At 52.9% G+C, this 21,530-nt stretch overlaps 1 protein-coding gene across 1 annotated transcript in view; it reads right to left on the bottom strand.

The window, feature by feature from the left end:
* Positions 1-436: 436 nt before the first annotated feature.
* The window catches only part of LRRC28 (leucine rich repeat containing 28), a 225,859-nt gene continuing 204,765 nt past the window's right edge, over positions 437-21,530 (bottom strand). Inside the window, exons 11-12 of the transcript XR_007133125.1 lie at positions 13,621-13,740; positions 437-628 (exon numbers count right to left, since the gene is read on the bottom strand). The gene's annotated coding sequence lies outside the window, so the exon portion shown is untranslated. The remainder of the gene's footprint in view (positions 629-13,620; positions 13,741-21,530) is intronic.

Below are 21,530 nucleotides of genomic sequence, written 5' to 3'. Positions count from 1 at the left end.
GGTGGGGGGTGGGGCGGGCACAGAGTGGGAAGCCCATCAGGATGGCCTCCATTCTGTCCTGGTGGCTGCCTCCACCACCCTTCTTAACCCCCTCCCCCAGTGTGGGGACCCCACTTTTAGTATCACTGTGAAGGCCTAGACCTTTCTGGAACCAATTCAGATGCGGCAAATACCATCTCCTGTAAGACGTCTGACCTACCCCTCTGCCAAGAAGCCTCTGCAGGTAGCTGGGGCAGTGTCCCCTGGGTGTCATTCACAGAGAATGGGGCAGTGAGGGGTCTGGCCTAGTGGAGACAAAGGCCCAGTGGGCCTGGGGCAGCCTGGGGAGGGCTGGGTCCAGCCTCAAGGAGGCCCTTGGGCTGCAGGGTTCACATGTTCTCCCCATGCCTGCCACAGAGCCCCACCCCTTCATCCCTCCACGCCTAGGTGGCTGCTGCCTTAATGCTGCCTCACCCTTGCACATCCCCGTGGCTGGCACACCCTGCAATTAAGTCTTCTGTTTCCCTAGCTCTCCATTCTGCCTGCCTCGCCTCCCCACTCTCTGCGGCTAATTGCTGGGTTTGCCCTTCACGTTTCCGCACAGTAAAGTCCCGTCCTCCTCAGCCGCGGGCACTGTCTGTTTCAATAGCTGCAGAGAAAAAAAAAGAAAGAAAGAAAGAAAGAAATCAAGACAGTTTCAGCAAAGCGTTTCTCCTAGGCTGGGAGAAGGGGGCATCTGTGGGCAGGCCACCAGGGCTTCTCAAACTGGAACCAGCACTTGTATCACCTGGGGATTTTGTTAAAATGTAGACTCTGGTCCTGTGGGTCCAGGGCAGGGCTGGAGACTTTGCAGGTCTGACCAGCTGCTGGGTAAAGGTGGCAGGCCTGCATGGGTATGAAGACAGATGGCCAGAAAGAGCACAGGGGAGGTGGGAAGCCAGAACTGGCTGGGCGCTTGGAGAAGGTCCTCCCATGGAGCTGGGGGTCCAGGCCCAGGGTCTCCCTGGTTTGGGTGAGGACCAGGAAGGGAGTGCACTTGAGTCTAGCCCAGGGCAGGGGATGCCAGGAGGGAGCTCCTAGGAGTGCTGGGGACCCTGGGATCCTTCCTTCCCTCCCTGCTGAGAAAGTGTCATCCTCTCCTGAGAAATGTATCCTTTCCAGAAATATTTCTTTTTTTTTTTTTTTTTTGTCTTTTTAAGCCCACACCTGCGGCATATAGAGGTTCCCAGGCTAGGGGTCCAATTGGAGCTGTAGCCGCTGGCCTCACCACAGCCACAGCATCATGGAATCTGAGCCACATCTTTGACCTACACCACAGCTCATGGCAATGCCAGATCCTTAACCCGCTAAGTGAGGTCAGGGATTGAACCTGAAACCTCATGGTTGCTAGTCGGGTTCGTTAACCACTAAGCCATGACAGGAACTCCTCCAGAAATAGTTGTTGAGTGCCTATGGCCTTCTGGGCACAGTTTAAGTTCTGAGTATACAGAGTAAACAATAAAGACCACGTGACTCCCTCCTAACAACATTGTTCTCTTGCTAGTAGGGGTGGAGAGAGATGCTAAATAAGATCAATAAATAGAATACAAGAGCACTTCTGGCAACAAATATACAGAGCAAAATAAAGCAGACAGAGAGAGAGTGAATCCAGGCAGGGGCAGGGGTAGTGGTGCTGTTTTAAACAGGTGGCCTTGAGGCTATCCAAGGATCCCAGGGAGACTTTTAAGAAGATGGATTGTGTATAAGAGCCCAAGGTATAAGCTCTGAAAAAATTAAAAAGTAGTTATTTGTGAGTGCGTGACAAGAATATAAACCCCTCTGTGACAGGCCTCCTTCCCATGCTCTGGGCTCTGCATGGTGGCCACTGAGGTGTATGGTGGAGGCTGTTAGGTATTGGTATTGGTATTGGTATTGGTATTAGGTATTGGTATTAGGTATTGGTCCGGTATTGGTCAGGCTGTCCCAGGGCTGGCCAATTGGCCATCAGGATGCAGGTAATAGAGGGACAAGGGACCAGCTCTGGGCTTGGTTCTTTGAATCTTGTGTTATTTAGTGCCCCCCAGTGCCAGGTGAGGTTGACCCCTTGGCAATGGGGCACCTTCCTGGTTCTCTATCTGTTCTGTGGGTGGGAAGGTGGGGGTTATCACAGGTTGCTGTCCCTTCCAGCCAGGAGGAGAAGCTGCTCATGGCCACTTGCCCCCAGGTTCTCTGGAGTCCCTGCCATGGGAGAAGTTGCCAAGAGCCCCCAGAGCCCAGCCAGGAGCCAGGTGGATGCCAGCACATCCTGCTCAGGGGGGAGAGGCAGACTGGGCCACGACAGCTCTGATTTTCTAAATTTTCCATTTCAACTGCAGTCTTGGGGTAAATCTGGCCATCATGTGGCAAAGGAGCCTGGTCCCCAGCCATGCTGTCCCACAGGGGGCCTCTCTCACCTGCCCTGCGTGTGGTCTTTCACTGCCTCTGTCCCCCCCACCCCACCCCTCTGTCAGGACACAGGTGGGAGTGGAATGAGAGGAGCCAAACCAGGAAGTCTCCTGAAAGCTGAGCACCCATGCTGATGCTTTTAAGGCCGAGGGGGTTTCTCAGACACAGGGCCACTGTCTCAGGCTCAGGCCTGTGCTCAGTAATGTTCACAGCCACCCCAGCCTGTTTCCTCTCATAGTTCTCCACTTAACAGCTTGGAGGGGACAGCAATGTCCTGCTGGTTGTGGCCCCTTGAGAAGGGGGAACTGACCAGAGAGTGCCCCAGTGCCTGACACACATCCCCTGGGCTCCCCGGGCATAAACCAGCTCCAGGCATGAGTGTGTCCAAAGTAACCTCTCTCTATCTTTGATGTCCCTTCCTTTTCTTCATGGCCTTTTCATGTCCTGGGCTCACCCACGAGGGGCCACCCCTGCCTACAGGGGATTTCCTATGTGTTGAGGTTGCATGAAGTGCTAGGTGCCCATTCCTCTGCAGCGGGGAGAAACAGCACCCAGCAGGCAGGGCAGGAGTCAGTGGAGCTGGAGCCACAGACAGGACGTGGAGGAGCTGTGAGCTCTCAGCAGGGACCCAGGGCCAGTGCTGAAGTGGCAGAGACAAAGCCCAGGAATCCAAATTGGGGGACGGGGGGCAGCCTTAAGGTTGAAGGGGTGTGGGGGATTTCCTACCCTCAGCACCCCAATGTGCACTCCTTCCTGCATGTGGGGGAACGGGAGGGCATGTGCCCTCAACTCCTTCACCCTCTGCCACACAGCCACCACTTTCCAGGCCCCTCCCAGTTACAGCCCACAGTCCACTTCTAAGGGAAGAGGCCCTGGAGGGGCCCCCTTGAGTGAGGGGTCTGCTTCCAGCCCAGCCAATGTTGCCAGCATTCATGATCATGCTCCATCATCAGTCTGTATGTGGGGCTCCAGAGGAAGGAGAAAAGGACCCCACAAGCTGGGCAGTCCCCGCCCCCACATATCCACGGTCCTTGTTGGCACATGAGAATGAGTCCAGGGCCTCCCCCCCAGGGCTGCTCCTCTTCCTCACACCCACCAGCCACAGACTCCTCCAACCTCTCCTGGGAGGGCCTGGCCCCTCCCTCTTTTGCCACCATGCTTGACCTGAGCCACCAGAGGGCTCTGTCTCCCCAGCCCTATCTGGCAGGCACCCACTGGTGGTCAGTACATTCCCAGGGAGCCACCACTTGGGGTTCTGTGTGGGGTGCCAGGGTGGTCACTGCTGCCTTAGATTGGTCCCCTACCTCCTTGGGTGGGCTAATAGGCCTTCTCATGATGTCCTGTCACCTGTGGCCACAGCCTTTCCTTGGCGACTCCTGCCCACCCCCAATGAGGCTCTGAAGCCCACAGGAAAGCCACCCCGCCAGGTCTCCACATGGCTATATGCACAGTGAGTCCCAACCCCTTATGCTGCTCCCCCATCAGGGAACAAATGGGGGGGGGCTGTGATAATAAAGGCTGAGGGCCTACTGGCACAGGGCACAGAGTACAGGAAGGCACACTGTCCCCAGTAAGGGGTGGGGTCTCAGCCATGCTGGCTGTGTTCAGATCCTGGGCCACTACAGAGGTGGGCACTGTGCCACAGCCACCAGCTGTGTGTCCTCAGTTATGTCACTTGACCCCTTGTGCCTCAGTGTCCTCATTTGAGAAACTGGAGTGGGTGAGAACTGTGCCTATGTGGGGGCTGGGCGAGGATGGACGACCCTACCGCCTGGCCCCTAGGGGGCTCTGAGTGCATGTCATTGCCAGGTGACACAGGGATGTGGGAGCAACTGAGACCCAGGCGAGATGATGTGCCCAAGGTCACAGCAGCAGGGATCTGATCACACAGCTGAGAGCCTGCAGGAAGTGGATGGGGACAAAAGAGCATTGGTTTCCAGCCTCTCTCCACGGGAGAGTGGGTTGAAGTTGACCTCACCTCACAGAAATCAATAAGCAGGAGGCTGTTAAAAACCACCTCCCCATTGAGCCTGCCACTGGCCGGGAGCTGGGCGTACTCATTTCATGGCCTACAGAGCCAGCAGGCACTTAGGGCCTGTCCACACACGGGGTGTGCAGACACGCACGCGGGGCTCAGAGAGACGAGGAGGCAGGGCCTGGCCTGCAAGGTTATGCGGCACCTCTCAGCTCCTTGATTAACACATGCCTTCCTGGGGAAAGGGATTGCTCCCTGACTGCTTCACTTCCAGAGGAGACCATCAGCTCACAGCAAAAAATAAGGCAAGTGTGAAAACAGCTTTTTATGCCAACTGGGGCCCACACTTCCATGGGAAGCTTTCCCTGGAGGCCATGTATTCACTGCAATTCCTCGGCCTGGCTTGAAATCATAGTCCTGTGAGCAAGAACTGTTACAGCTGAGGCTAGAACCCATAGGAAGTGTTTGGGGGCTTTCCAAGACAGGGGTCAGGCCATCCACAGAGGTGCTGAAAGAATTGGCCAGGAAGCCTAGGTCAGAGCCACCAAAAACCTGAAAATCAGTATGTCCTGGTCATGCCTGGAAGGAAAAGCAGGTGATTTTTCTAGGATTATTGAGAGTATGTGGGCCCTGAACCTGCCATGGTAAGTTAGGTTATGTCTCAGTAACAAATACCCCCAGGGAGTTCTCGTTATGGTGCAGGGGGATCTGTGTTGTCTCTGCAGTGGCTCAGGCTGCTTCAAGGGTGCAGTTTCAATCCCCACCTGGTACAGTAGGTTAAGGATCTGGTGTTGCTGCAGCTGCAGTGTGGATTGCAGCCAAGACTTGGATTCAATCCCTGTCCTGGGACCTTCCATATGCCACAGGTATAGCCATAAAAAAAGAGTGGGGCCCAGGAGGTAGAAGCTGTCTGGTGTCTGCAGCTAGAACAGAGAGGTGCTGACAGCCACACTATCTTGGGGGGTTTGAGCCCCTGTAAAGTGACAACTGAGGCTTTGCTCTCCAGCAGGCTTTCACACCTGGGTCCCACGAGATTGCTATGTCCTGCTCACCCTCACCTGGAGCTATCCTGCCCCAGACCACACATTACCTCCTGGGGTTGTGAGTGCTCTGGTTACTTTAATTGACTTACTTTCCTACCACTCACAGCCCAGAGAGACAAAGAGTCATACCCAGGGGGGTCCAGGGAAGCAGGACCCTAACCCCACTTGTCCCTAATCCAAGGGGATGTTTTAAGATGATTTTCTGCCTTGGAGAGCATTTACACACCCACATCCATTTATCTATGTATCCACCCAACTATCTGCTAAACCATCTATCCATCCATCCATCCATCTACCCACCAATCCATCCACCCATCCATCCATCTACCCATTCATCTATTCATCTATCACTCACCCACTCATCCATTCATCCATGTACCCATCAATCTATCCATCTACCCACCCACCCACCTATTCATCCATCCATCCATCTACCCACCAACCCACCCACCTATTCATCCATCCATCCATCTACCCACCAACCCACCCACCCATCCATCCATCACTCCATCCATCCATCCTTTCAGTCAAAAAAAAGTCTTCTTCTAATGTACTGAGCACCTACTATATGCCAAGTGTTATGGCTACTAGCTGAGGATAAAACGACGATCAAGCCGAGATACTGGGCCTAAAGGAAAATAAATGTTTGCTCTCTGATCTGTCCAGGGAGCAGATTTTGATCAGAGGAAGAAGCCCAAGTGCTAAGAAGAGGGAAGGAGGGGAGGGGCACAGACCTTCTCTCAGGAGAGGGAAGGTCTTCACTTTAACTACAATTCACAGAGCAAAACTGATCACCAGCTGACATACCAGCCAGAGAGGAAGGAGGGTGGGAGGAGAGACTGCAGGCCAGACTAGGAGGGCAGGTAGGGGCCGCCCTCATTGGTCCGTGCAGAGTGAGAGCTTGTAAGGTCCTGCCAGACCTGCTGACCAAGGACACTGGAAATGAGGAGCTGCCACTGAATAGGATAAAGTCCATTCTCCAAAGGAGAGGAAGGAGAAAAGAGTTTGAGGTCCCTGGGGAACTTTGCTGTGCAGAATAAGTTATGGTGATTACAAGTCAGACGTGCTATGCTCGTTACTGAATTACCTGGCTGACTCCACAATTTAAAATGCAATTTCCAGGCTCCCATCACCTTCCATACAGAGAACTCAGTCATTCTAACTTGAGACACTTCCTCTCTGCCGTCTCCCTACGATTCTCTGGACTGAGTGTGTGTAGGGGGCCACTTCCCAGGTCAAAATCCACTGTGGTATCATTGCCTCTCACTCAGACCACATTCAGCCTCTACCACAGTCCACCCTGATTTGCTGCAGGACACACCCTCTGGCAGGTCTGCACTGTCCACGGTGCTGCCCTGTGTCTGCCGTCCCCTCAGACCAGCTCAGCTGGCCGCCCTCCTCTCAGCTGCACCAACTGCTCCCAGGGCCCTGTGACCAAGACCCTCCCCTGTCTTCAGGAAAGGTAGCTAAGAGGTGCCCATGATTATGTATGCATGATTATTGGCTGGCTTCAGTGGTTCTACAGGGCTCTTACCTAGATCATCTTGCCTCCAAAACTCAGCCATAAACTCCTCTCAAAAAGAGGGAGGCCACTTACCCTCACAAAAGAGATGATGGCTTCTGATTCAGATTCTGCTAGACTCTGATTCACAATGAAGTGACCTCACACAGGTTTCCCCTTCCTCATCTGGAAAACAGGACACTACATAGACTCTGCACCCAGAAGGGGCCATAAGGATCAAAATAATGTATCTAGAACTGCAAATGCTTTTTTTGTGACCAAAAGGCTCTTCCATCTGCTCTGTTTCATGGGAACAGCCCTGGGTATACACTAGGTGCTTAATCAATGCAAGTGACCATGAAGTAAGGCTACGACAAGTCAGATTCCACCGAGGTGCTAAAAAGCTGTGCTGGAGGAAAAGCCAAGGGAGTGGCAGAGCCAGGAGAGACAGCCCTGCTCTTGGGGACCTGGCTTAAAGCCAGAGCCCCTCCTTTGCCTGCTCCCTCCCTAGTGGGGGGTGCTGGGAGCACCAGGAGAAGTAGCCATGCTCCACACCTGAGGACATTTTCCAGGGAACAGGAGGCTGGTAGGTCTATGGCAGGTCCTGAGAGCAGTGCTCAGCCTCCCACTGGCTGTGATGTGACAGGGCAGTGTGTCGCAGTAGGACATAATTAACCAAGCAGCCGGGCTGGGGCTAGGCTGGGCCCCTGACAGTACACACCTAAAGCCATGGCCATTCACCAGATGCCTGAAGAAATGTGGGGCTAGTGAATGGCTTTCATTTGTTGACCACTGACCATGAGCTAACTTCTAGAGCTAAGTTGTCCAGAGTGTGGGTGGGGTAAGGGGCTGAGCCTCCAGTGGATGGCTTGCCACTAATCCCCTCCTCAAAATACATGTGGGATACAGGTGTCAAAAGGTGGCTTAGAGGCCCCAAGTGATGAGCTTCCAAGGGTCCAGTCTCAGATGATGGATAGGGACCTGGGAAGGGAGCTGAAGGGTGGAACAGCAGTGAGGCTGGGGTCCTGGGGTCCTGGGGTCCTGGGATCCTCTGTCTTGACACACAGACCATGAAGATCTGAAAGGGTTTCTGTATGTCTAGCAGCACTAACCCCAAGCCTGGAAACCTCCTTTCCCCTGGGGGAAGGTGGCATTCTCCCTGCCTGAGAGGGGCCGCCACCTTCCCCTCTGACTTGGCTCAGGCGCAGCAAGGCCCAGGCTAGGGGCCAGACCATGGTGCCAATTTGGCACTTGGCCTGAGCTACAAAAAACAGAGCTCAGTTGCAGGCGGGGAGGACAATGCTAAAACATTCTGGGCCCCAAAGGAGGCAAGAAAGCCACTGCCCTCCACCCAGCCCCCACTGTCCACTCAAGGCCTCATTGTGGGTGCCTGTGACTCAGAGGAGGTTCTGGTTTCTGTTGGATTCTTGAGGCTCAGGCAACCTGATCCTGAAACAATGACAAGCCTTGGAACAATCCTCCTTGGCTGCCCCAGAGAAGTGTTTCAGGCCTGGCCAAAAACGCAGCAGGATGGAAAATGACGTTGGGAGGGAAAGGTCGAGCGCTGGGCCTCCCGTGGCTCGGAGCAGGTGACCGCTCAGGCCAGAGCGCCAATTTCATGGCCTGGGGACTCAAGTGGGGGGCAGTGACTCCACAGATCAGCCTAGGTTCCACTGCTGAGTCTGAGCAGATGGCATCCTGGCCCAGCCTGGCTGGGACACCTTGGGACAGGGCCTGGCTTCTCTACCGGCAGGCCCACTTTAGGGATTCAAGTTGGATGTGCCTGGAGCCCCAGGTTGCCTGAGGGTGTGGGAAGAGGAAGAGGAGTGGAGGCAGCAGGAGGGGAAGCAGAACCCAGAGTCACACACAGCATTCAGCAAACTAATGAGGCAGAGGGGCTTGTCACTAAAGGAGCTGCCATGTACAGAGCCAGCACCTTTAGAGCCCCTACTGTATGTCAGGAAACATATCTATTACTGCTTCTCACATTGGCTCTGCCATGTGTGTACCACTCGCCCCATTTTACAGATAAGGAAATCGAGACTTTGGTGACTGAGTGTAGAGCAGCGTCCAGCTCTCCTGGCTGGCAGGAGCCATCTACTGGCTGCTTCTCTTTTCTTTCTTCTCAGCCACCTTTGGAAGTTGTTCCCTCACCTACTGGCATGGCCTGGAAATTCCAGAGGAGTACATGCCCCCCAGAGGCCTCTTATCCCAGGAGGACAGGGTAGGGAGGCTTGGGGGCTTGTGGACAAATACCCACTGGAAGCCCAGGGCCCAGTGAGTTGAGCCTCTCGCTGCAGGGGAAGGCCCTAATTCACATGATGCTTAGGGGACCCTCCCTCCTTTTCCCTCCCTTATCTCCACCCCGAGCTGCCTGGGGTCACCTACAACCAAGTTCTTATTGCAGGCTCTGCTCTGGGGGACACCCCAAAGAGGACAGAGCCCCTGGGGGCTCGTCCTGGGCCCTCTACAAGAGAGAGGAGTGGGGCAGCCATAACAGCAACTGGGGTCTTGAGATGGAAGAAAGGGTCGTGGAAGCTGGGTGAGGAACCACAATGTCCTCTAGAATGTTTTTCCTCAAATTTAAGTTTCCCCCTGCTGAGCTATTCTGAAGCCTTCAATGGCTATGAGCAGAGACTTGCCTGTTGGCACATGCCAGCAGATGACAAAGGCAATGAATGAGCGTTAAATTAATCCTCACCAAAAAGCCCAGAAACAGCCAATCCTTTCACAACATTTTGTGTGTTTGGTGAACCCATGCTCTGTGGTTCAACTGTGTATAAACATAATAAAGTGATATCATGCAAGTAAACCAGTTCCTAATTTGCAGGGCAGGTTGAAATGCAGGAGTGGTCCCTGGCCTTCTTCACTGAGTGGGGCACCTGCAGTGTCAAGCCCACAGCCCTGCAGCCTCCTGCTCTGACCTAGGCCTGGCAGCCTGGGAGATGCAGAGTGCCCAGGGGCCAGAGCTGACCTGGGGTGTGGGGAGGGCCCTGAAGACATAGCACAGCCTGCTCTCCCTCACCCAAGCCCAGCAGAGAATGTCAAAGCCTCAGTACCTCCTTTAAATAATTCCCAGCTCCATGTCCTCAGCAATGGTAGAAAATACTCCCCAATTTAGGAGAAAACTCTCGACCCTGGAGTCTTGATTCCCCACCTCCCCAGGAACGAGGCTGGGCTTCTCCTCTCTACAGGCCATACTGGGCAGTGGGCACCATTTACTGCTGTGTGGCCTTGAGCAAGGAGGTCACCCTGTGGGCCACTGAGAGCTGAGCAAGGATGGCACCTACCCAACAGGGTCCCTTTCAGGGCTCTCCAACCACACCCACTCTTGCCCCACTGTGACACGTGGAATCCAGCTGGAGGCAGACACCACACCAGCTCTTTGAACAGAGGGAGTTTACCATAAAGAACTGCTACCTAGGTGCATGAAAAGTGTAAAGGGGAAACTGAGGTCTTACAGCAGGGGAACAAGTGCAGGAAGAGGGCAGGGGATGAAAAGGCTGGATGCAATGATTCAAACCCAGGATTGAGGCCCCATGAAGTGGAGACGCAGATCTATGAGGAGATGGGCATAGCTGGCTGCTGCTAGTCCCCTTATGAGGGAGAAGGAATGATGGGACTTTAGTTCAAAGTGTGCTTGGCATTCCAGCCCCTGGACCTTGGCTATGCCTTGTGCTCCCTCTCAGTGGGCCCCAACAATCTCTGCCTCCTCATTTTCCCACCTCTGGACAACCCCCAACCCCTTTAATTGTAGGCTGATCCTAGTGAGTCATTTCTACTAAATACAACAGAGCAATGGTGAGGTGATGACTGTGACCCCCATCCTGCCTGCCTTCTTCTCTCTTGCAGAGCCCTTGTTCTGGGAAAGCCAGCTGTCACATTGGTGGCAGGCCTGTGGAGAGGCTGGTGCGACATGAACTAATGGACATCTCTAACCAACAGCTAGTAGGGACCTGAGACCCTCCAGTGGCCAACTGAGACAGCATGGAAGCAGATTCTCCAGCCCCACTTGAGCCTGGGAGCCTGTCTCACATCTTGATTGCAACCTTGCAAGGTTCTGAACTAAGCTGCCTCTAGATTCTTTATGCACAGAAACTGAGTGAGATCATGAAGGGTTTAAAGATGCTAAATTTTGGAGTAACTTTGTACATAGCAATAGCTAACTAATGCACCTGTGTGTCTCTCTTATCTGTTCATTCCTCCAATGCACAGGTATCGAGCTTCCACTAAGTTCCAGGCCCTGTGCTAGGTGATGATAATACAGAGATGAGAGGGAGAAGACATGGTCCCTCTGGTCCCTGCCTCACAGAGACTATCCTGTATTGAAGGATATGATCTTGCCTGTGATCAGGTGGGCTCCTCTTAAGAACTTCATGGGCATTTCTATGGACCTTCTCTTACATCACTGCTCCCAGCTTTCTCCAGGTTCCCCAGCTGGGAAGCATCTTGCCTTCCCTTCAGACACGACTCCATTTCTCTTCCACAGAGTGGTGTGTAGTTGCTGAGACACCACATGCTAACATCTCACACTGGTGTGATGTTACAGCCTTGTCAAGAGCTCCTGGAGCAGGTCTGGCTGGCAACTCCCAAGTGCCCAGCCTGGTACCTGGTACTAGTGGGTATTCAGAGATGGAATTAGAGTTTCTGTGTGTAGACTCATGACTCCTCCACTACACAGTAGGTTTTTGAAGCTCAGCATCTGAACTTATGGTGCCTTAGGCATGGTCAAGCCATCAGGGACTTCAAGAATGTCTCCAGGATCTCCTTCTTACCCTCTGTCTCAGTCCTTTCAGGCTGCTATCATGAGTTGTCATACACTGGGTGCCTTATAAACAACAGAATGTATTTCTCACAGTTCCGGAGACTGAAGTCTAAGATGAAGTTGCCAGCAGATTCAATGTCTGGTGAGAGCCTGCTTTCTGGCTCATAGACAGCCTTCTCCCTGGCCTCACCTGGCAGAAGTATTGAGAGAGCTCCCAGGTCTCTTACATAAGGGCACTAATCCCATTCATTAGGGTTGCACCCTCATGACTTAATCACCTTCCAGAGGCCCTGCCACCTAACACTATCACAATGGGGGCTAGGATTTCAACATGTGACTTTTGAGGGGACACAGACATTCAGTCCATGGCACCCTCCATTCCAGGCCTACCTTCTCTGACCTGACAGTCCTCACACCATTTTTTTTTGTCTTCCTTTTTTCTTTTTTGTCCTTTTAGGGCCACACCCATGGCATATGTCAGTTCCCAGGCTATGAGTCAAATCAGAACTGTAGCCACCAGCCACAGCCACAGCAACATGGGATCCAAGCCGAATCTGCAACCTACACCACAGTTCACGGCAACACCAGATCCCTGACCCACTGAGAGAGGCCAGGGATCAAACCCATGTCCTCAGAGACACTAGTCAGGTTTGTTTTCACTGCACCACAACAGGAACTCCAGTCCTCATGCCATTTCTATTATGATGTCAGGGCAAACAGACAGTCCCCTCAGGTGGGTGAAGGTTACATATTTATTTCCTAAGGCTGGTAGCAAAGACAAATGTCCTACCCCTGAGCAGGAGACCTGTGCATCATGGTGAGTCTGCCCTGAACCTGGGATTCTGTGGGCATCCTCTCTGAGCCCTTGACCTCAGGTCTCCCCTGCTCTGGCTCCATCAGAGCTGCTGCTCCCCCTGCAGGCTGGCCCTGCCTCACCTCCTGCAGTTGATGTCCTGAGGCCTCCCTGGGAAGCACAGGAGATGTGCTGGGTTACTGCCCAAGTCTATGAGGACTGAGAGGTCACCTAAGGCAGGAACGGAGTCCCTCCCTCCCCTGTAAACCTCCTGCAATTGAGTCCCCAGGGAAACCACCTCTGAGGTAGAGCCTGGCCCGCAGAAGTTTGCCAGTGTGTCTCCTGGGGGTCAACCTGGTGTGAGGAAGGGAAGGGGCAGAGCAGGATGAGGCAGAGGGAGAAGGTGGTCTCAACCAAGGGTTTGGGGAGCTCTGGAGCTCGGGGTGCCCCAGGTTGGGGTGCGGGGACTGAAGCATCTATCCCAAGCTGATCAACTGCTGGACCTGGGCTGCCCTTGGGCAGAAGCATGCCCATGGGTGGGGCAGCCTTCTGCAGCCCAGCAGGCTGGTGGCTGTGACATAGATCTCCAGGTTCTAGACTCCCTCTTTGGACTGCAAGCCTCATGGCTCAGCCTCAGAGGTGGAGGGTGAACACAGTCACCATTTGTGGGGACAAGAAGAGGTTACTCACTGTCCTGTCAATCCCTGCAGCCAGCCTGTCATCTTGGGGAGACAAGTTCAAGCAGCATGGCCCAAGTCTGACCCATGCTGGGTGCTCAAGGCCCCTAGACCAAGTTACCCATCACAGGTGCTCAGTGACGCTGCCTCAGCAGGACTTTCTGCCTCTTCCCATGCGCTTTAGGAATGGCCACCTGTGAGGATCAGCCCTAAGTGGTCCTGGACTACCCTTATTTTAAGGGCTACCCACCTCCTGGCCCTCCACACTGGCCACTCCCTCCTCTCTGACAAGGCTGACAGGAGCCCCACCTTGCCTGTGTCTCAGTTACAAGTGCCACAATAACACTGTGTGGCAGATGGCCCAAAACTCAGCACCGTAAAGCAAGAAGGATTTATTGGTCTCACATTTCTGTGGCTGGTGACTTACCTGGTTTCACCAGAAACTCTGGCTGGGCTCACTCACCTGTGGGGAGGTCCACCGGCTTCTGGCTGGTCTGGGGAGGCCTCATCTGGGGCAACTGGGGATGCTAGTTCTGCTCTGTGTGCTCATCGGCTGGCAGGCCTGTCGGAGGTGTTCTCATTTCTGTGGCAGAGAAGCAGAGCCAACAAGCCCCATTTGGCGGCACTTGCATCATACTTGCAAACAGCCCGTCAGCCAAAGCAAGTCACATGACTGCCATGGAGTCATCCAGGGAGGGCCCTACAAGGGGGCTGACATTGGACAGGCATTGATATGGGGGGGGGGCATAAGAACGGGCATCCTCCTGCTCCACATGCTGCCTGATGGGAGAGGGAAGGCTAGCCAAGAGGCTCTAAAAGTCACAATCACAAGGTGGTTTTGATACCACAGCAAATGATCAGGCCCTTGAGGACTTCCATGGGTTGGACCAGAGTGGCCATGAGAGCATTACCATGAGTGCCCCTGGAATCCAGAGCAAGTGGAATGCCAAAGGGCACTCCTTAGCCCCTAATGAGGTGACTTCTGGGAGTGGGCATGGGTGGGCAGAGGCCCTGGCGTCTGCTGGGAGATGGCATTGTGCTCAACCCTGTCATGATTACAGCCAGGAGGGCTGGCCTGGACCCAAAGTGGGGAGGGACAGGCACAGGTGGGGCAAGGAGGGACAGCAGGCCTTCCCTATGGTGGACGGGAGGCAGTGCAGCTGGTGGGAACACAGACTGGCCAACAGTCCAGTTCCCTCCAGTAGCATTCCTTGTGACCTTTCTCGGGCGAGGGCCCTCCTGTCTTCCCCGCCAGGCTTCTGCAGGGTTCCTCTTCTTAGAGTATGTTCCCTCACATTCATGTTGGAAGAAAATGAGATGCCATACAGGGTAGCTCCCAAAAGGATTCAGAATATAGAGTTCTTTACGGTTATCAGTGGTGGGATTCATGCACACATGCTGGGTAAGAATTCAGGGTGGAAGGAATATTCATTGATTTAGTTGTTACTGATGAGTTTATCTTGAGCCCTAGGCTTCATTGCATTGGGTGGGAGGGCCTATGACCTCAGTCATTCTTGGACTTCTGAAGAGGAGGAGTCCCAGGCTTTCTGTCATTGGTCTGTCCTGGCACATCCCCCAGCCTCTCTGTCCTCATGTCTGCATTGTGTGGGCATAAGATGCTTGATGAGTCTAGGGCTTCTGGAAGCCTGACATCTCCAAGTGCAGCCAGGAAGGGTCAGATGTCCACTGCCTAGCTCCTTCCAATACTTCTTCTCAGGGATAAAAAGTAAATTAACACTGCATACATATAAAAACTAAGAATCAGCTGATTCTCCATTCCTTTTTTTTTGGCTGCACCTGTGGCATATGGAAGTTCCCGGACCAGGGATCAAATCCAAGCTGTAGCTGCAACCTACCCTGTAGTCATGGCAATGCTGGACCCTTAATCCACTGCACCACAGTGGGAACTCCTGATTCTCCATTCTTAAAACTAATAATAGCTATATTTTAAATTTGATTCCCTGATTACTATGTATCTAGCACTAAGTTTCTCACTAATAGTTAACTCATTTAATCATCATGACCACCCTGTGAGGTTGGAACTACTCCCATTTTACAGGCAAATAAACTGAGGCAATCAGTGTTTAGACATCTTCCAAAGGCCAAAGAGCTGACAAGTGGCAAGACTAGGATTTGAACCCAGGTAGCCTGCTACTTTTGATCTCTCTGCCCTCCAGCTTCTCTAAAGAAAAGCACAGCCTGCAGAGGAATGCCAAGTGGTGAATCCAGGATCCCTCTCACCAGGAAATGGGGTCCTGGTCTTGGAGCTGTCCAAGTGGCTTTGCTCTCCTCTCCTCTAATCTCAAAGCCCATGGCCCTCAATCCCTCTGCTCGGCACTTGGAAAAGGATCCAGGATGGGCAAAGCCAAAACCAAAGGTATGCCTCTGACACATCTATTATTACAGGCAAATCATCTGTGACATCAATGTGCAACAGTAATCCTTCCATCACCGGACCAGCATAAGGAAGATGTGTTCGCCAGAAAGTGAGTTGTGCGGGACATTGCCTCGAGGGGTCCCCCATCCCCAAATCTTGCTCATCTAAGCTCAGAGGAGACTTTCTACATTAACATACCAATCTACAGGAAGTTTGTTCTCACATAAGTAAATGTGCAGTGTTAGGGTGGGCTTCAGGGCTGGCTTAATCCAGGTCTCATCTCTCAGTGGGTCTCTCTGCTCTTCCTTCTCTAACTATATCAACTTCAAAACTCAGTCCAGCTTCCTTTGTGGTGGCAAATATGGTGGCAGCAGTCCCAAGCCTCACACCCACATGCCCAGATGTCCAGAGACAAGGAAGGTGTTTTTTTCCTCCTGGCTCTTAAGAGGGTAGAACATTTTCACATCTCACTCTCTCCAACTGGGAGCCCGCCAACCATGGAGCCATGTGAGGACTAGCTCTGGGGCTCAGAATAATGCCAGGTGCTGATTGGCTTAGATCTGGATTCCTTAACCAATCACAGACCCAAGACAATGGGCTGACACTTGGACCAATCAGGCTGAGCCCTAGGCAGGGATGCCTGGGGATGGGGGAGGGGGATGGAGACTGGTAAGCATGGGCAGATGGACTCCAGTTCTGAAAGGGGAGGAAATTAGTCAAAAAGGGGGCAAGCCCGAGAAAATCAGACTATCCACTGCAGGTTGGTCCTTTGCCTCAGAGGGTGGGTGACTAGGCTGGTTTGCATTCTGGCAGGATCATTCCTGTGTAGCATGTCCTGTCTGGCCTGGAGGCCCAAATCAGAGAGAGAGAGACAGAAAGACAGAGAGTGGCTCTGGGAGCCTCTCTCACAAAGGATCTAGGGCCCCTCTGCTAATGTCTCCCGTCCTGGAAGGGCATTTACAATAGAGCTGCTCTGGATGTATTTTCTGTGAAGTGGCACCTTATCAGGAGGCCAATAGCCTGGAACCCCCGCTGCCTGTCAGATCTGTGTTCTCAGTGATGATTTTGATGAGCCCAGATGAAAGATGTGTTGGAACAACAGTGCAGCAGTCAAGGAGGTGAGAGAAGCAGGCACAGCGTCATCCTCCCAGCCCACCCTGGGCTCCCAGCCTCCTTCTGCCCCTCCCGGGATTGGTGCCAGGGTTGTCACCAACACCCAGGTTGCAGAACAGTGTCACTTAAGCATCAGCTGGCACCAAAAATCCTTCTGTTGCATAATGCTGCATGTCAAACCCACTCAACTTAAAATTGGGCAAATGTGCCTTGCTTTTTATTTCTTTGAGGAGCATTTTCACCAAAAGTGATCATTTTGTGGTGTGTAAGGAAAAGGGCTCCTTAGCCAGACTACAGCCCCAGAGTCAGCAAATGCTGGTCCTTTCTGGGCTGCAGGCAGAGGTCAGGACCTCAGAGAACCATGTGCAAAATGGATTGAAAGGCTCCATCTCAGAAATGTAATTTCAGTGAAATACCCATGAAAACCATACCGTACCATATGGAACATGGAACTTTTCTCTATGAAAACTTATGACACATCAAGAGACACTGTAGAACACATTCACAAGAAAGTCAGAGGCTGGGGTCTTGGTGGCACAATCTTAACTCCGCCGCTAATATTTTTATTCTTTCCATGTCCTTCCCGGGGTTGGCGGGAGTGGAGGCCTGGCTGCAGAGGGAGATGCAGTTTGATGTCTGACCTTGTTTTGGGTTTAAAGGCATCCAAGTAACTTGTGTCAGCAGTTAGAAGTGCGTCAGAGCCAAGCGTCGCCAACTGGGCCCAGAGCCATGAGAGGAGGAAGGGCGCCAAGGAGAGCAGAGTGGAGGCCCACTGGGGCCTCGAGAGTGTGAGCCCCCTGGGGACAGGGGAAGGTCGTTACTATGCCGCCCCTCCCCGCCCCCTCCACGCAGTCTAATTCAGCTCCAGGGACACAAAGATAAATACTGAGCGGAGCCCAAGAAGGGGAGCGAGTGGCCCAGAGGGGAGCAGCATTGGGGGGCTGGTGGGAGAAGGGTTCCTTTTCAAGCCTGTGAGATACCAGGCACATTCTATTACTCCTTGGAGCCAGGCATCATCACCCTTGTTATTAGACAAGGAAAGGAGGCTGGGAGAGGCCTGGGGCACAGCGGGGCTGGTTGAACACTGAAGTGTTCTGTCTGACGGCAGAGCCATATCAAGAAAAATGGAACAATAAAAGAGCGGTTACTTGATAAAGGCAGGTGTCTGGAGCAGGTAAAATCTGTCAGGCATGTGGGGGCCCAGGGCAGGTCTTGGAGGGTGGACATCAAAGGGTCTCTCCAAAACTCACTGGCCTGTGGCTGGAAGCAGCTGCTCCCTAGCCGCTCACCCTAGGTCCTTATGTCACCCAAGGTCCCAGCCAGGGGGTGACTGCCTCTTCCACACAGACCTGCTGACTGGCTGGTTCTGATATCAAGAGGGGTGTGACAGGAGGCAACACAGGCAAGGCCCCAGACAGTGAGCCTGACTAGGGTGGGAGGGAAGGACATGCAGGTCTGTGTCCTGTCTCTCCAGTCTGGTGCCTCTGACTATATGTGTTTTTTTGTCTATCTGGTCCCAAATGTCCACCTGGTGGGACTGAAAACTTCCTCTGGGCAACAGGGTGGGTGCAAGGTGGGGTATACACCCAAATCCAGGCTCCAGGTATAGGCTGAGAGGTTGTTTGATTATAAATGTGGTCTCTCCCCTCCTTCCACTTCCCTTTTTCTCCTAATGTCTTTTCACTCCAATGGCTATAAATGAATATATTATGAACTTCTCAAAGGCACTGGCCATGTTCCCTATGTATACATCTATGCAGGGCCTAGAATAGCATCTTAAATATCATAGCTACTCAGTAAACATTTCTAGAATGATAGGGCCTACGAGGAAAGTCCTGCATTGGCAGGCATGGGCCCTCACATGTAAAGAAGGAAGTCATCTACAACATCAGAGAACTCAGAGCAAAACATTGTAGGAGTCGGAGAAGAGCGCTAACTGATGACCAGGGGTCCTTGCCCTGAGGAGGGAAAAATGAAGATGTCCAAAGCATCTGACCCAGGGGGCCAAGAGAAAGCAAAAGGCAGCCTCATGTGTCCCAGGGCTCAGACTAGACTCCACACTGTCACTGTCACTGACGTGGGTAAGGACAAGGCCTTACAGTGGACGTGGGCCCTTATACTACCAGAGTTGGCAAGAGAGGAAGAGGCATAGCCCACCCTCCTGCATCGCACAGAGAGTGGGGCAGGGCGGGCCTGGTGGGTAGATGTCCCCGTGCAGCCTCTCTGCTTCTGCTATTCATTTGCCTAAGGCCCAAATGAGAGGGCAGCCCTGTCCAGGGGGAGAACCCAGACCACTTGGTGCCAGCAAGTCTGGCTTGTGGTGCCACCTGTTTGCAAGACTAGGTTGGAAACATCAGCTTCCTGGCAATTAGAGACCTGGGCCCAGGAAAGGTGCAGAGATACAACCTGTTCCGGAGGAGGCCAAGACTGGGGTGACCCCTCTCATTGGAAGAAGGGGGCCCAGGTTCCAGAAACACAGAGAGACTCTCTATGTGTAAATGGCCCTGCTCCTGAATCATAAAGGCACAATGAGGTCATTTGTTGCTGAATAAGTAATTTTGAATTTAAGCAAATAAAAGGGTCAGCAGCCACTCTGTAAAGAAACTGAGGGGGGAAAATAAGAGCAGGACAGGTCAATACAAGAATGTCTTAGTACTAGGCTAAGTAACAGCAGGCAAGACTTATCTGTATGTGAGAGAATGTGGATGGGACATTCATCCTGAAGTCCTGGAGGACAGGAGACACCTTGTCATATGAAATTGTCATGCATCCTTTCCCCAATGACTGTGCCCAGTGCTTTAGAGTCCTGTGACAGCCCAAAGCACCCTCCCAAAGGGCCACATGCACCCTCGGTGGCAGTGTCCAGCCTCGTACTCTGATTGGATGGCCTGGGAAGGCTCTGAGGAGTGATGCTGGAGGCACAGGCGGGATGGTGACCAGCGGCAGTCTGGTTGCGGAGATACTCATAGATTAGAGCAGGCTGCCTCTGGTATCTTTCTGTACTTAGGAGGTCCTCAGAGAGAGGAGTCAGGCATGACTTCTATTGGAGGCCAGCAGTGCTTCCCTGATGACAAGGCATGGATGTGGAGCGTAGGGCTGGGGACCCCAGAGGAGAGCTGTTGGGCTTTTTCCTTTGTTTATTAAAGCTTCACTGAAGTATAATTTACATACCATAAAACTCAACCTCTTCAGTGTAGAATTCAGTGGTTATTGGTATAAATACAGAGCTATGTGGCCATCACCACAATCTTGTTTTAAGCTATAGAGCTTTCATCAAGTTGAGGCAGGCCAGGCATGGGGGTGTGTGGCCAGGCCCCTCTGGGCATTGAGAAGGCTCCTTCTTCAAGGTGAGGGTGGAAGCCCTGGGGCACCTGGGTACTGTGTTGACTTAGGGGGTAGAAGAAGAGATGTAGAGAGATAGGAGGAGGAGCTCAAGTTCAAGGAGAGGAGGGTCAGTGACGTGAAGACCACTGGGGATGCAGAAGAAGATGGGAGGTGCAGAAGGGGAGGCAGGCCATCAGCTGCCCCCAGAGCAGTATTCAAGGGTGGTGGTGGCAAGCTGGAGACTGAGACAGGGAAGAAGTGGGGCCAGTGAAGCAGATTGCTCTTCTGGTAAAGAGAACTTAGGTACAGATCAACACAAAGGGGCATGGACAGCAAGATGGAGATGGAACAGGAGTTGAAAGATTTCATAGCAACCTGGGCACCTGTCCCTTCCTCCCTGCTCCTCGTCTCCAGCCTGCTGGGTTTGCCTTCTCTGACTGTTTCTCCCATCTCTAGTCCGATGAATCCAAGCCATGGCCAACCACCCGCTCCCTGACCCTGGCCACATCCAATTCCGGTGGGCCTCTGTCCACTCTCCACCCTCAGCCTCCTCCAATCCCTTCTGCAGGGCATCACGGTAAAAAGTGGAACAAAATGTCAACCTGCCCCAAACGTGGCACAGAATATCTTTGTCCCCAGGGTGAAAACCTAATGGCTTTTGCAGTTAAGAGCAGGGTCTTGTTTCCCTGGCAGCCCTCCTACTCTTCTGCCCAGCGCACCCATTGCTGGTCTTCCCTCAGCCCCACACCATGCCTACCACTGCCCTGCTGCAGAGCCATCAGTGCCTTTCTCTCCCTGGACCTTGTTCCCTCAGCTCCTCCCACGACAGGCTGCTTCAAGTCTTTCTCACTGCTGGGCCACGTCTGCCTCCCGCAGCCCCTTTCCTAGCACCAGCCTTTTTGTAACGGTCCATCTGGGTATGTTTATGTGCACTCCCTCTGTTTTTTCCTCACTAGAATACAGAGAATATTACCTCCCTGAAGGCAGCCCCAGCTCTGTACTGTTTACCTTCGAATCCCCAGAGCCTCGCATAGGACCTGCCACTTGTTTCCTGGGAGTGAACAAATTGGTGGAGTTTTAATTTCAACCTCTTCCACAATTAGACTGTGAAAACAGTTCTGTCTCCTAATTTTCCTTTTGGCACCTCTTTCTTTCCTCTTCTAAGAAATGTGGGCCAAAATATCCCCCCTCCCACCCTCTCAGGACTACTGACTATGCTGTGGCTCTGGCTAGTTATGTAGACCACTGGAAAGCCTTGGTTTCCATCTGACCTTGGAACTGTGAGGATTCCCAAACCCAGTTGTGCCCTGCATGGCTGAGGCCTGAGAGAGGAGAAGGCCTGAAGCCCAGTGGGGTTATTAGTGTCTTAGCCAAGCCCTGTGCCTAGGGGATGGGGTGTGTCCCCAGGCTGCATCTCCTGAGGGCACTGCCTTCCAATCTACTCAAGGCAGTCCCACCCTGCCTGTTGGTTTCTTTCCCCAGAGCCCCACACAACATGCTTCTTTCCTGTTTTATGTGACTTTTCTCATTTATAATATCTGGAAGAAAGAATCAAGTTT

This window comes from Phacochoerus africanus, chromosome 2 (assembly GCF_016906955.1).
Source record: "Phacochoerus africanus isolate WHEZ1 chromosome 2, ROS_Pafr_v1, whole genome shotgun sequence".
Taxonomy (NCBI): Eukaryota; Metazoa; Chordata; class Mammalia; order Artiodactyla; family Suidae; genus Phacochoerus; species Phacochoerus africanus.
Note: the sequence above shows the minus strand (reverse complement) of the source record. Positions and strands in the feature narration are given on the sequence as shown.